We start from the raw sequence: 16,255 nt of genomic DNA, 5'->3' as shown, positions 1-16,255 counted from the left end.
TTAAATCTCTGGCCCTTTCCTGAGGCTTTCACACACACAATAAAACCCTTTATGGGGGGGGGGGGGTTATGGAAGAAAAAAACTTTATCCTCTTAAAAAAACAAATAAATCCCCAAAATATAAATGCAAAGAAAAGAAATTATTACTAAAAAAATTAGAATAAATGTGTAAAAAAAACAACAAAAAATTAACTAATGGAGACTAATTCCTAATAGAAAAAATATTCCGTATTAATTAAAATTTATAAAAGAAGGGAAAAAAGAAGGAAAAGGGGATAGAAAAGCACGTCCTACTGTGTCAGGGTAGCTGTTTGATGAGAAAGAGCAAAAGTCAAATAACTGGTTACTGATAGCTTGGCTTAGGGCTGCGCGGTATACACGGTATGACGGTAGAAACGGTATAAATTGGCCACGGTAGAGATTTGTGCTATGCCATCATACCGTCGATGACGTCATCGCCCCTGCCTCTGTGTGAAAATGGCCGCAAGCACAGTAACGGCGGAGAAGGAGGGGCTGGTAAAAAAAAAAAAACGGTGCTACATCCGTGATTTGGACGTGGTTCGGGTTTAAAAAGTCGGATGTTGAGCAGAAAAATGTCATCTGCAAGATGTGTGTCCAAGTCCGGACCCACACGCCGTCCTATACGGACCTGGACCTATAACCAATAAATTATTAATAGATTTTATTTTTTTACGGGACGCTTCTATTTTAACTGGCATACCTTTTCTAGTCTTTCCGCCACTGGTTTAGCTGATCAGGAGACGCACAGACCAGCTGCAGAGAAGCTGTGTGTGGAGGAGACTGTTGTTAATGACGGAGTTTATTACAACAGTCAAAACTAACGTGATGACATTGACACCAACCAGATGCACCTATAAAATTAAACAACTGTATAAGGAGGCCTATGTAAAACAGGAGAGTCTGTGTTTCTCTGTGAGAAACTTTCAGACCTTCTCACAGCAGAGTGAACAGGTGAGGGAGGGGAGGAGGGCAGACTGATCACTAATCAATCACTGATACCGTCGTCATCTTGGACTGATTAAAAAATAAAAATGACAAAATTGGTGACAAACCAAACCTGGGTGTCCACACAAATAAAGTCTTTGTGTGAAACACTGCAGAGTGTAACATTGTGCTGTTTACAGACAGTCTGCTGTCTGTACTTTGACAGAGACAGAGAGGGTCGTGTCTAGAAGGGAACCCTAGACCCGCAAAAGATCGCGCGAGTTTGATTATTTTAGTAGAAATAACGGAAACAAGAGTTGTGCAAATAAAGACTTACCTTCTAGACATGACTGTAAAAGATGCGCAGCTCCAAAAATAGAAAATCATGTTGTGGTGTCGATGTTTTTAATGTGGCGGGCCGCCATAAATAAAACACTATTCACTGAACCACAGAGAGTCACTGAAACACTGATCACTGACCTGCTGTGATGACAAAAATACTCACATTCTTTACTTTGGTATTTTTTTTACAGATTTTTACAGGATTACAGAACCTTTTCACTGTTTTTGCCATTTGTCTTATAGAAAACCTCTCTTACTTGAAGTACTGTTTACAATATCCACTTTTTTTGTAAGAATTTTTGTATTTCTGAGGCACTATCCTTACTTCTGTTGTTCTTCTGCACAATAAATGCTCAAAAATTACATTATATCTTTGCTGTTGTTGTTGTTTTACAAAACCCATTCAGAAACACTTCCATAAGTTTTACACCGCAACATTTATACCGAGATATATACCATTACCGTGAAGGGATTCAATTTATACCGTGATATGAATTTTGGGTCATACCGCCCAGCCCTAGCTTGGCTCCATCTGCTGGACAAAAAGAGTCACTGCACGGCCTATCAAGTGAACGGTCAAACAATTCAGCAGCACGTGGAGAGTCAGTTTACAGCCTCTACAAAGCCTCTAAAGCAATAGTAAAATAAAATATCATAATTATTTTCTAAAAGAGAGTCACAAAAGATGAAAATAGTCCAGAGAAGTTGAATTTTGGAGCCATATGGCTCACAGAATAAAGAAAAAATGTCTTTATAACTTCGGCTATTGTGCTGTTTCACCTCCTTTGTGGCAGTCCTTTCACCTTGCTGGGGGACGCAGCTTGCACCGGCTCAGGTCTTCACTTACACCAGACCATTCTGAAATACAGAGAAAAGGCCTGGTGTCAATGTAATAAACCCAAATAATATCAAAAGGAAGGCATTCAGACCAAAAATTAGAGCAAAACTGTCCTCAAAATCACTATTAACAATAATAAAAATAATAACAATATTGACGGTGAAATACACCTCAAGTAATGAAACAAACCTTAACTACCAACTCTCAGGAACGGTCAGAAGGTCACATTGCTTCAAAAACTGCTCATTCTTACAAAAGAAGACCCCTGAAGGAATTTAGGGTCGAGTTAAATAGGATACTAGAGATACTAGAAAAGCAATTTCTAAAGAAATTACCGCTGTGAATGCAACAAGCTGAAGCCAAGCTGCAATGCTGCATTGGCTTGCTGCAACAATATGCCAGACGCCACACTGAACAGCTGCGTGAATGATATAAGAAGGTTTTAATTATGTATAATATTTGAATATTAGTTAGAAAGGCTGACACCACACTGAATAGCTACCTTTAAAATATAATAAAGTTTGAATTACATGGAATTTTTGAATGTTTGTAGAATGACTGATACCACACTGAATAGCTGCCTTTTTAAGGTAATATTTGAATTAGGTAGAATATTTGGATTTTTGTTAAAAAGCTGATGCCACACTGATAGCTGCCTCGAAAATATAATTTTTGAATTATGTAGAATATTTGAATATTACTTAAAAATCTGACGCAACACTGAATACCTGCCATGTAAATATAATATTTGAATTATGTAGAATATTTTTTAAACAAGTGTGTTTATTAATTTTCAGAATAAACAATCACACTACAACAAGAGAATACAGGTACCAACAAAACTATCACAATAAGGCGTATCTTACATAGGATGGACATTACTGGGCACTAGCATGTGTTGTTTTACAGTCCAAAATGTAAATAGCTGTTATCTTCTTTGAGAAAAGCGTTTCAAATAAAAATAAAAAGAGCAATAAAAAAATACATAAATAAACAAACAGACGTATAATAAATACATGGTAAATTTGTTTGTTAATGGCTTACATACAGGGGGAGTTTGCCTCCAATGCTTTCCTCCCCTCTAAGAACACCATAAAAGATTTCCACATATTGTCAAAAATTAGACATTTACCCTTTAACGTGTAGGTGAGTTTTTCCAGTGCCAGTGAGTCTGATAATCCTGCAAGCCAGATATTGATATTTGGTTTAGAAGTGGATTTCCATGATTTGGCTATAGTGTATTTGGCTTGTAACATGCAAAAAATAATCATAGATTTATTTGCTTTGCTAAGGTTAAGGTCCGTCGGAAAAATACCAAGAATACACAGTTTGGGGTCTAGTGTTAGTTTTAAACCTGTAACCTGCAAAATCATATCCATCACCTCGTTCCAAAAGGTCTGAATCATAGGACAGTCCCATAGGCAATGGTATAGTGTGCCCGCAATGCCACACTTGTAGCACGTGTCAGGGTTATTGGGGTTGAATTTATTTAGCTGAGTCGGTGTTACATATATTCTCATTAACCATTTGTATTGAAGTAGTTTAAAATGGGTATTTATTGTTTGAGTTTGGGATTTTAAGCAAATCTTCTGCCAGTCCTCAGTGGAAATTACTGAGTTTAAGTCCTCACACCATGCCAGTCTTTTCCTATCTGAGGAAACGGTTGATCCCTCCATGATTGATGCATAGAAGCATGAAGTCAATCCCCTCTTAGGATGTTGGTTTGTTGCTATTTCTTCTATAGGGCTAAGTGTAGGTAATGATAAAGATTTCTGCAACTTGAATATATAGCTTCTGATCTGCAGGAATTTAAAAAAATGGTTTGGTTGAATGTCATATTTTTGTTTCAGATCAACAAACGACAAGAGAGTGTTGTTGACATATAGATCTGCAATTTTACTAAGGCCTTTGTTTGCCCAAATTTTGAAGCCCATATCTTTTTTGCCAGGCTTAAAATCACTGTTGCCCCAGATAGGTGTAAACTGAGATAGCACAGGTATCTCACCTTTATGTTTATGAACTTCATACCATACCACAATTGTGTTTTTAACAAAGGGATTATGTGTTGACACCTTTAATTCTTTTAAATTAGCTGAGTACAGATATGAATTGAGTGGTAAAGGGGATGTCATACTTCTTTCCATACTCATCCAGGACTGAGGCATTTCCTTTGAGAACCAGCAAGAGGCAGCAGTAAGTTGGGCGGCCCAGTAATACCATTGGAGGTTTGGGAGTTTCAAGCCTCCTCTGTCATAGGGGAGATAGAGCAAGGATAAGCGAAGTCTAGCCCGTCTGTTGTTCCAAATAAAATTACAAAACATGCTTTTCATCTTTGAAAAAAAATTAGTAGGAGGACTAAGAGGAATGGAATGGAAGAGGTAAAGAAATTTTGGTAGAACATTCATTTTTAGCGTATTGATCCGCCCTATCATGGACATTGGAAGCGTTGACCATCTATTAATAGATTCTGAGACTGACTCTATCAGTGGATTATAATTTGTTTCTACTAAATCTTCAATTCTAGGAGTAATTCTAATTCCAAGATATGTGAAGCTATCCCTAATCACCTCAAATGGAGTTTGAACCGGAGGGTTTACTCTTTCTGAATGCTTAAGGAAAAGTATAGCAGATTTAGATTCATTAATCTTGTAACCGGATAACTTACCAAAAGAGCTAATGATATCAAGTAGATGATGAAGTGACTGTTCTAAATGGGATAAAAAAATTACAATATCGTCTGCAAATAAGCCTATTTTGTTGTCAATCTCATTTATTTTAATGCCTGTAATAAATTGATTATTCCTAATGGCGATAGCCAAGGGCTCAATTGCCAACACAAATAGAAGGGGTGAGAGAGGACAACCTTGTCGTGTACCTCTTGAAAGAGAGAAAGGTTTGGATATAGTATCATTGGTTAATACAGATGCTACAGAGTTATTATATAGGACTTTTATCCAATTAGAGAAATAGCGTCCAAAGCCAAAACATTCAAGTACTTTATGGAGATACTGATGCTCAACTCGATCGAACGCTTTTTCTGCATCTAACGAGAGCAGTGCTGTATCTGGATGTTCTGACCTTGCATAAACAATATTGAGAACCCTACGGATACTGTGGAAAGCTTGGCGTCCCCTAACGAATCCATTTTGATCTGGATCAGAGAGAAAAGGCAGGTACCTCTCAAGCCTTCGTGCCAATACTTTGGCAATTATTTTAGCGTCGGAGTTAATCAATGAAATTGGTCGAAAAGAATCACATTTTGATGCTGATTTCCCAGGTTTCAGTATCAAAATTATAAGTGTGTTACACATGGATGGTGGAAGTTTGCCCGAATTGAAGCTTTCTACAAATACATCTAGCAGTGGAGATAATAATTTGTTCTTAAAGATTTTATAGATGTCAATAGGTATCCCGTCTGGGCCAGGAGCCTTTCCCCCTTTCATTTTGTCAATTGCTTCAGATATTTCAGTTAATGTGATGGGGGAATCTAAATCAGCTTTAGCTTCCTAACTAAGTGAAGGGAGTGTTAACTGATCAAAAAACTCTTGAAATGATTCGTTAGTCACTAAACACTCCGCTGTATATAACTGTGTGTAATATGATTCAAAAAGTTTATTAATTATTTGAGGGTCTGAGGTTTTGTCTCCATCAGCAGTGATAATCTCTGTGATATTTCTTGCATTTTGTTCTGTTTTTAAGCGCCAGGCGAGTAATTTCCCTGCCTTCTCTCCCCGATCATAATAGGTCTGCTTCAATCTAATTAATCCTGCCAGGGCTTTATTGGTGGATAATCTATTGTACTTCGCTTTTAGGATTGTTAATTCCTGTTGTTTTTCTCTACTATCGTCACTGGATATTTCCAACTCAAGTTCCTTTATATTACTTTCCAATTCCAATAACTCTAGATATTGTTTATTCGATTTATTTCTCGTGTATCCCATCATTTGGCCCCTAATAAAAGCTTTGAAAGCCTCCCATCTTACTGAGGCTGAGGTTTCTGTTGTATTTAACTGAAAGTAATCATCAATATTTTCCCCAACATAGTCAAGGAACTTAGGATTTTGTAACCACTGAGGCCTAAGGCGCCAGAGTTTTTTCCCTTTGACAGCAGTTGTGACTGAGTAGTTAAGTAAAAGCAAGGCATGATCGGAAATGAGAATACTCTTATATTTACAATCGTTGACATTTGGAGCAAGCACATTAGACACAAGAAAGTAGTCTATGCGACTATATGTATTATGTGTGGCTGAATGACAAGAATACTCTTTTTGTGTCGGGTTTTTGATTCTCCAAATATCAATTAGATTAAGCTCTTGCATAAATTGGTAAATTATCTTCCTGCTTCTTGCATGGGTTAGGTCTATGCCTGAAGAGCGGTCGAGTTTTGGGTCAAGGGTGCAATTAAAGTCACCCCCAATTATTATGACACCCTGAAGAGAGGAAATCTGCAAAAATACATTGTTATAAAAGTTTGGGTCGTCATTATTAGGACCATATAAGTTCACAAGAATCAAGTCTTGGTTTATTAATGAAGCTTGTATGATAATATATCTACCCGCTGGATCCATAATTGTCTTTTGGATACGAAGAGGAACAGAGTTATGGATAAGCACTGCCAGTCCTCTGGCATATGATGAAAAAGAGCAAGTGACTACTTGACCTGGCCATCTTTTCTTTAAGCGACCTGTTTCATTAGATAGCAAATGTGTTTCTTGTAAGAAAGCTATTTGGGGATTACATTGCTTGATCCCATTCATAATTTGCTTAACTTTAACTAATTTCCTCAGGCCTCTAACATTCCAAGAAATTATCTGAAGATCTAAATTCCTATTAATGTATTAATACTGTGATTATGGCATAGCCCAGATGATACCGTTTTGCCATTACTGTGAAAGGAGACACCTTACATTTCAAGAAAAAGAACATTAAAACACTCATAACAACCCTAAACTCTGAACTCTTAACTCTTCCCATCCCCTGTGGTCTAGTTACACAGAAGCCCTCCCCGCTTGTAGCGACCCGGTTATGCTCGCTGATCCTTTAAAAGGAGCAAGAGCGAAAAGGGAGAGAAAAAAACAAAACAAAAAAAACAAAACAAAAACAGAGAGCGTACTACCTAAACTATATAGGCCAAGCGCTCCGATCCCGGTGAACAATTATTATGAGATCTTTTACCCCAGTGATAGATGTGGAAGTTTAAGCACCCAGTCATAATCACCTGTAACGTTATACAGAATACACAACCTTGAAGCTCTGTGGCAATGATCGTAGCTGTCCCTCCTACGACGTGATGTGAATGCGTCACGTCATATCACTTTGTTTTAAAGTACATAATGTTGACAGTTGTTTACCCGTCTCGCTGCTGACGAACCCGTTGAATGAATGCTTCAACTTCTTCTGGTGTGTTGAACTGGTGTCGGCTGCCTTTATGAAAGACCTTCATCTTTGCGGGAAATATAAGCCCGAAGTCCAAGTGCAGCTCCCGGAGTTTCACCTTCACATCGTTGTATTGGCGGCGTTGTTTCTGTACCTCCACAGACATGTCTGGAAAGAACATGACTTGGTGCTCCCGATACATCACTTTTCCTTTTTTACGAGCTGCTCTCATAACCCGGACTTTGTCTTGATAGTTGAGGAATTTCATGATGAGAGTGCGCGGGGGTCCGTTCGGATCTTGTCGGCCGGGCAGCCGGTGGGCACGTTCAATAACAATGGGGTCCGGAAACGTGTTCGATCCGAAGATTTCGGGCAGCCAGGTTTGAAGAAATGCGATCGCATCTCCCCCTTCAGTTTTTTCGGGCAAGCCGACCAGCCGTAGGTTCGATCTTCGGTGCCTGTTTTCGAGATCGTCAAGTTTTAGTGTAAGTTCTTGTACTTTCCTTTGAAGGGACTTTTCCTTGCCAGTTAGCTCTGAGATGTCGTCTTCAGCTTTGCTAATGCGGGATTCTGCTGCGATTAGCCTCTCTAAGAAGGTACCAATTGTTTCTTTTATCTCTTGGTTAGAAGAGACGACTTCGCGCAGTTGAGTAGAAAAGTCAGCTCTCATTAGACGAATGGCAGCTAAAATATTAGCACCGTCGTCTTGAGCCCCATTAGCTTCCTCCAAATCCACCTCGTCGTCCACGGAGGCTTGGTCCATGCTAGCGTCGTCGTCAACGTCGCCGTCCGTTGCCGTTTTAGTCTGGTTAATTAGTTTCTTTCTTGGCATTTTTTGCTCAAAATGTCAACCAAAAGCTACCTGGGTTAGTTAAGGGTCGATTTTGCAAAATGGAAGTGCAAAAAAGGCACACGGGATCGGAGCTCAGAAACCTGCTACTGCTCAGGCAGACGTCATAACCGAAGTCCAATTATGTAGAATATTTGAATGTTTGTTAGAAAGCTGACCCCACACTCAATAGCTGCCTTTATAATATCACAATGTTTGAATTCTGCTTCTGCTACAAACTGCTTATTTGGTCGAGCCATTCTGAAACAACAGAAACACACACACTAATGTTTTTATAAAGCAGTATAACATTAATTTAGTGCAATAATGAACACTCAATAGCTACCTTTATGATATAATAATGTTTGAATTATGTACAACATTTGATTGTCTGTTGCTTAAGAATTTAAAAAACAATGACTGTTATGATACAATACAGGATGATACAGGAAACAATAACATGCAAAATTTTTAAATTGTATTCACACTAATACCACAATGTAAAAATACCTAAGTAAAGAATCTGAGTATTTTTTTCCATCACAGCAGGTCAGTGATCAGTGTTTCAGTGAATAGTGTTTTATTTATGGCAGCCCGCCACATTAAAAACATCAACACCACGAAATGATTTTCTATTTTTGGAGCTGCGCACCTTTTTCGGTCGTGTCTAGAAGCTCTTTATTTGCACAATTCTCGCAAGATTTGTGTTCGTTATTTCTACTAAAATAATCAAACTTGCACGATCTTTCGCAGGTCTAGGGTTCCCTTCTAGACACGACCCTCTCTGTCTCTCTGTCAAACTAATGACAGCAGACTGTCTGTAAACAGCATAATGTTACACTCTGCAGTGTTTCACACAAAGACTTTATTTGTGTGGACACCCAGGTTTGGTTTGTCACCAATTTTGTCATTTTTATTTTTTAATCAGTCCAAGATGACGACGATATCAGTGATTGATTAGTGATCAATGTGCCCTCCTCCCTCCCTTACCTGTTCACTCTGCTGTGAGAAGATCTCAAAGTTTCTCACAGAGAAACACAGACTCTCCCGTTTTATGTATAGGCCTCCTTATACGGTTGTTTAATATTATAAGTGCATCTGGTTGGTGTCGATGTCATTAACCATCACGTTAGTTTTGACTGTTGTAATAAACTTTGTCATTAACAACAGTCTCCTCCACACGCGGCTTCTCTGCAATTGGTCTGTGCGTTTCCTGATCAGCTAAACCAGCGTCGGAAAGACTAGAATAGTTGCGCCAGTTAAAATAGAAGCGTCCCGTCAAAATTTAAAATCTATTAATAATTTATTGGTTATAGGTCCATGTCCATATAGGATGGCGTGTGGGTCAGGACTCGGACCTCGGTCCGCCTGTTAGGGACCCCTGCTATATAGGATACTTACAGATGGTCTGGGTCCATCTGAAGATTAGCAATGAATGTTGAGTAAAAAGCACATAGCTGCACTGCCTTTTCCTGTCCCTGAGAGGAGAGGAGAGGAGAGGAGAGGAGAGGAGAGGAGAGGAGAGGAGAGGAGAGGAGACTTTAGCGCCATGTCTGGAAATCAGCAGTTTTCAGAGTCATGGTGTAACACTATAGTGTTCATGACTGACAGAAAAACACAGTCACATACCAGGTACAGGTCAGGTATATTTGTCGTAGCCTCTCAGTGTGGCTTAGCTGTGCAAAGCACACTCAAGTGTTGCTGTCAGTACCGCACTGCTTCGTTGACATGTGTCCTACTTCACATTTGGTCAAGACACTATCTGTTCCTGTCCCTCGGTCCATGTGGCTCTGGTTATGTGACGAGAGGAGAGGACACTATAAGACTGATGATGTAGACGGCCAACACAAACAACCCACAGTTATTTGTTGTCTGGAAATCAACAGTTTGCAGAGTCATGCTGTAACACTACAGTGTTTATGACTGAAAGAAAAACACAGTCGCATACGAGGTACAGGTCAGGCAGTTGTCAGGTGTATTCGTCGTAGCCTCTCAGTGTGGCTTAGCTGTGCAAAGCACGGTCAAATGTTGCTGGAGCCCTCCTTGATTTCTGTTTGTTGTTCATGAGTGTCAGAGCAAAACAGAAGGAGCAGTGACTGAACCTTTAAATGTTTTCACATTATAACTATTGCTCATACTAATGGTATGCACAATCTATGAACTGTAAAGTTGACTTACAGCATGTTTGACTCCAGCTCAAGATGACTGCTGATGTTGCTTGTTGCTTCATTGACATGTGTCCAACTTCACATCTTGTCAGAGCCTTGTGAGAGGAAGAGAAAAATGTTACACCATTGATGCATATAAAAAATCACAATACAGACAGTGTACATTACATGCTTATATACCACTAATACACAATAAAAAAGAGACACATCATGCATGGGAGGAGGCTGTTCTTATTTACCTGGCACAGGTCGATTTATAGAGCAGATAGTAGTGGTGTGATCCTGTGAGTTTTGTCTCTCCATCTCTGGAACATGTTTGTTTCCTGTTAAGAACAAGTGCACAAACACAGATCAACACTCATTTACATGTTTACCTCTGCAAATGAAAATAATAATAAAAAAAATTCAAGATGTTGTAAGTTATGTATGTTAATTATTTCATGTTTATAGATCAGTGGAAGAGAGAGATGACATTAACTAATGATGTACGTGGTCAGAATTTACTGTATCCATAAGTATTACTATAAGTTATTGGCAGCATTCAAAGAATCAAAGAAAACAAACATAGTTACCCACCAGGTCCAGGTCATGCTCCAGGTCAAAAAATGGTGAAGCAGTGGCCTCTTGGTGTGCCGACTCCCACTCCCAGGTACATGGATGCTTTAGGTTAGCGGTGAGGACAGCAGTGGCGGGTTGCTGGATTCCATCTCCTCATGCACTGTGCTAAGACCAGGGGTGTATTCTAGGTTTAGTGAAAAATCTCAGTTAGTTAATCTTGACATAAGTAAAACTCTGGATTACGAGTGGGTCATTTACAATGGAAACTATTTATTTTCTAGGTGGACCTTGTTCAGGTGGCTAAAATATGTTTTGTTACTGACCTTGTCCACAGTAGTACACTGCTATCTTCCCTAATGGTGCTCCTCTCTGCTTGTCCCAATTGGGGGTGTGCTGTCTCAAATTCACTGTACTTAATACACTGACTATAGATAAGGTCCTCACATAACCCCACTTCAAATAAACTGAATGATCCCTTTAAAAGCTATTAAAATTGTTTTAAAGGCACTTGGCTTTTTTGTTTACCAACAAATAGTATATCAACATGTTTTGTGAGAAAATGCAGTTTAAGCCTCCCGACCTAAACAGTGGGCCCTGAGAACCAGGGTTGGGGAACACTGGCATACACGACATTTGTGACCTGCGGTGAGATTAAATCTCTAATTGGATGGCCCTTTCCTGAGGCTCCGTTAAAAATAAAAAGTAAATGGTTGAGCAGCCATGGATCGTCACCTGACCTCTTCTTATCCAGTGCTGTATGCACCAATAATTATTCAGCACACCTATATCTCAGGTGAGGTGATAATATCTAGAAGATATCAAATTGAGAAGAGGTCAGGATAACGATCCAAAATCACACACACAATAAAACCTTTATGGGGGGTTATGGAAGAAAAAAACTGTATCCTCTTAAAAAAACAAATAAATCCCTAAAATTTAATGCAAAGAAAAGAAATTATTATTAAAAAAAATAGAATAAATGTAAAATAAATAAATAAATAAATAATGGAGACTAAGTCCTAATTGAAAAAAACCTTCAGTATTAAATAAAATTTATAAAAGAAGGGAAAAAAAACCAAAAAAAAAAAACCACGTCCTACTGTGTCAGGGTAGCTGTTTGATGAGAAAGAGCAAAAGTCAAATAACTGGTTACTGATAGCTTGGCTCCATCTGCTGGACAAAAAGAGTCTCTGCACGGCCTATCAAGTGAACGGTCAAACAATTCAGCAGCACATGGAGAGTCAGTTTACAGCCTCTGCAAAGCCTCTAAAGCAATAGTAAAATAAAATATCATAATTATTTTCTAAAAGAGAGTCACAAAAGATGAAAATAGTCCAGAGAAGTTGAATTTTGGAGCCATATGGCTCACAGAATAAAGAAAAAATGTCTTTATAACTTCGGCTATTGTGCTGTTTCACCTCCTTTGTGGCAGTCCTTTCACCTTGCTGGGGGACGCAGCTTGCACCGGCTCAGGTCTTCACTTACACCAGACCATTCTGAAATACAGAGAAAAGGCCTGGTGTCAATGTAATAAACCCAAATAATATCGAAAGGAAGGCATTCAGAACCAAAAATTAGAGCAAAACTGTCTTCAAAATCACTATTAACAATAATAAAAATAATAACAATATTGACGGTGAAATACACCTCAAGTAATGAAACAAACCTTAACTACCAACTCTCAGGAACGGTCAGAAGGTCACACTGCTTCAAAAACTGCTCATTCTTACAAAAGAGGATGGACCCCTGAAGGAATTTAGGGTCGAGTTAAATAGGATACTAGAGATACTAGAAAAGCAATTTCTAAAGAAATTACCGCTGTGAATGCAACAAGCTGAAGCCAAGCTGCAATGCTGCATTGGCTTGCTGCAACAATATGCCTGACGCCACACTGAACAGCTGCGTGAATGATATAAGAAGGTTTGAATTATGTATAATATTTGAATATTAGTTAGAAAGGCTGACACCACACTGAATAGCTACCTTTAAAATATAATAAAGTTTGAATTACGTGGAATATTTGGATTTTTGTTAAAAAGCTGATGCCACACTGATAGCTGCCTCGAAAATATAATTTTTGAATTATGTAGAATATTTGAATATTACTTAAAAACCTGACGCAACACTGAATACCTGCCATGTAAATATAATATTTGAATTATGTAGAATATTTGAATGTTTGTTAGAAAGCTGACCCCACACTCAATAGCTGCCTTTATAATATCACAATGTTTGAATTCTGCTTCTGCTACAAACTGCTTATTTGGTCGAGCCATTCTGAAACAACAGAAACACACACACTAATGTTTTTATAAAGCAGTATAACATTAATTTAGTGCAATAATGAACACTCAATAGCTACCTTTATGATATAATAATGTTTGAATTATGTACAACATTTGACTGTCTGTTGCTTAAGAATTTAAAAAACAATGACTGTTATGATACAATACAGGATGATACAGGAAACAATAACATGCAAAATTTTTAAATTGTATTCACACTAATACCACAATGTAAAAATACCTAAGTAAAGAATCTGAGTATTTTTTTCCATCACAGCAGGTCAGTGATCAGTGTTTCAGTGAATAGTGTTTTATTTATGGCAGCCCGCCACATTAAAAACATCAACACCACGATATGATTTTCTATTTTTGGAGCTGCGCACCTTTTTCGGTCGTGTCTAGAAGCTCTAACTCTTTATTTGCACAATTCTCGCAAGATTTGTGTTCGTTATTTCTACTAAAATAATCAAACTTGCACGATCTTTCGTAGGTCTAGGGTTCCCTTCTAGACACGACCCTCTCTGTCTCTCTGTCAAACTAATGACAGCAGACTGTCTGTAAACAGCATGATGTTACACTCTGCAGTGTTTCACACAAAGACCTGTTCACTCTGCTGTGAGAAGATCTCAAAGTTTCTCACAGAGAAACACAGACTCTCCCGTTTTACGTATAGGCCTCCTTATACGGTTGTTTAATTTTATAAGTGCATCTGGTTGGTGTCGATGAGGAGAGGAGAGGAGAGGAGAGGAGAGGAGAGGAGAGGAGAGGAGAGGAGAGGAGAGGAGAGGAGACTTTAGCGCCATGTCTGGAAATCAGCAGTTTTCAGAGTCAAGACATATAGCTGCACTACCTGTTCCTGTCCCTCGGATATAAAAAAGCACAATACAGACAGTGTACATTACATGCTTATATACCACTAATACACAATAAAAAAGAGACACATATCATGCATGGGAGAAGGCTGTTCTTATTTACCTGGCACAGGTCGATTTATAGAGCAGATAGTAGTGGTGTGTTCCTGTGAGTTTTGTCTCTCCATCTCTGGAACATGTTTGTTTCCTGTTAAGAACAAGTGCACAAACACAGATCAACACTCATTTACATGTTTACCTCTGCAAATGAAAATAATAAAAAAAAAAAATCAAGATGCTGTAAGTTATGTATGTTAATTATTTCATGTTTATAGATCAGTGGAAGAGAGAGATGACATTAACCAATGATGTACGTGGTCAAAATTTACTGTGTCCATAAGTATAACTATAAGTTATTGGCAGCATTCAAAGAATCAAAGAAAACAAACATAGTTACCCACCAGGTCCAGGTCGTGCTCCAGGTCAAATAATGGTGAAGCAGTGGCCTCTTGGTGTGCCGACTCCCACTCCCAGGTACATGGATGCTTTAGGTTAGCGGTGAGGACAGCAGTGGCGGATTGCTGGACTCCATCTCCTCATGCACTGTGCTAAGACCAGGGGTGTATTCTAGGTTTAGTGAAAAATCTCAGTTAGTTAATCTTGACATAAGTAAAACTCTGGATTACCAGTGGGCCATTTACAATGGAAAATAATTATTTTCTAGGTGGACCTTGTTCAGGTGGCTAAAATATGTTTTGTTACTGACCTTGTCCACAGTAATACACTGCTAGCTTCCCTAATGGTGCTCCTCTCTGCTTGTCCCAATTGGGGGTGTGCTGTCTCAAATTCACTGTACTTAATACACTGACTATAGATAAGGTCCTCATATAACCCCACTTCAAATAAGCTGAATGATCCCTTTAAAAGCTATTAAAATTGTTTTAAAGGCACTTGGCTTTTTTGTTTACCAACAAATAGTATATCATCATTTTGTGAGAAAATGCAGTTTAAGCCTCCCGACCTTAACATGGCATTAGACTAACTTATGCAACTTCAACAAAGCATGACATTAGGACTAACTTCTGCAACTTCAAGAAAGCAGACTGACATAAAAGAAACATTTACACTTTTTAAGTCTGCCTTTATTTACTTCAACTGCAGTGGGATGAATTTATTACAGTAAAACAATTAAATTTCTTAAAGGGATGCTTCAGCATCATGTTCACTGTAAATGCTGTAGTGTAAGTGTCATTCAGTGTGCCTGATGTACAATTCACATAGGCATCACTAACTATAGCCAGAAAATTTTGCACAAAACTTTGAGTGTGCCTTATGCTCACTGCCAACTAGTATTTCCACCATACTGCCAGCAGTAATAATAGCACTAAATGTATCATTGAAGTTGTGCATGTGTGCGTGTCTGTGTGTCCGTGCACGTGTGTGTGCGTGCATGCACTATTGTGCATGTTTGTATGTGTATGGGTGAGTGTGTGCGTGTCTGTGTGTCTTGCTTACACATTGGATGCATGTTCACTCATAGCTGCTGGCCATAGCAGCCATTGAATATCTAGCTCTAAGGCTAATATCCATCACTGCCTACTGTCATTTTTATTGTCAGCCATTTTGTTCTTCTCTCACTTACACCCCTTCTCAGATTCAGACTTCAGTGTTCTCTCAACATACACAAATTGCACATCAGATTGTAGGAAAAGCTGTGCCGGTAGCAACATGTGACCACAGAAACAAAAGGACTTATAGTTTTGGCTCAGCAAGGTCAAAAAGGACAAGTTTTCCAACCAACTGCCCCATTCACTCCCATATTAACTCAGATTAAGACCTTCAGGAGAAAAGCAGATGACCCCAGTTCTTTAAATCGTTGGTGTGACCACATATTTGGCACCACAAGAATAAAATTTACACGGCTGTGTTCGCAGTCTTCTCTTCTCGCTCAACATGTGTTTGGTTTGGCTGTGGGACTTAGGGTCTGTCACTCAGAGGCAGTAGTTCGAGAGGCAGATTTTCATCAAATGCATGTCTTGCCTACACAGTGGATACATGTCCACC

At 38.8% G+C, this 16,255-nt stretch overlaps 1 long non-coding RNA gene across 2 annotated transcripts; it reads right to left on the bottom strand.

Annotated features, from left to right (window-relative positions):
- Positions 1 to 10,257: 10,257 nt before the first annotated feature.
- On the bottom strand, positions 10,258 to 15,046 carry LOC146330977 (uncharacterized). 2 transcript variants are annotated; one of them, XR_014769786.1, is made up of 3 exons: positions 14,653 to 15,046; positions 10,508 to 10,592; positions 10,258 to 10,379 (listed from the first exon to the last, which is right to left on the bottom strand). It is a non-coding gene; the product is annotated as an uncharacterized LOC146330977 (long non-coding RNA). The 2 variants fall into 2 exon arrangements; XR_014769787.1 differs by lacking the exon at positions 14,653 to 15,046 and adding an exon at positions 10,737 to 10,795.
- Positions 15,047 to 16,255: the final 1,209 nt, after the last annotated feature.

Source organism: Lutjanus erythropterus, chromosome 3, assembly GCF_056507025.1.
Source record: "Lutjanus erythropterus isolate fLutEry1 chromosome 3, fLutEry1.hap2, whole genome shotgun sequence".
Classification (NCBI taxonomy): Eukaryota; Metazoa; Chordata; class Actinopteri; order Lutjaniformes; family Lutjanidae; genus Lutjanus; species Lutjanus erythropterus.
The sequence above is the reverse complement of the archived record's forward strand: the minus strand, read 5'-3'. Positions and strand labels throughout refer to the sequence as shown.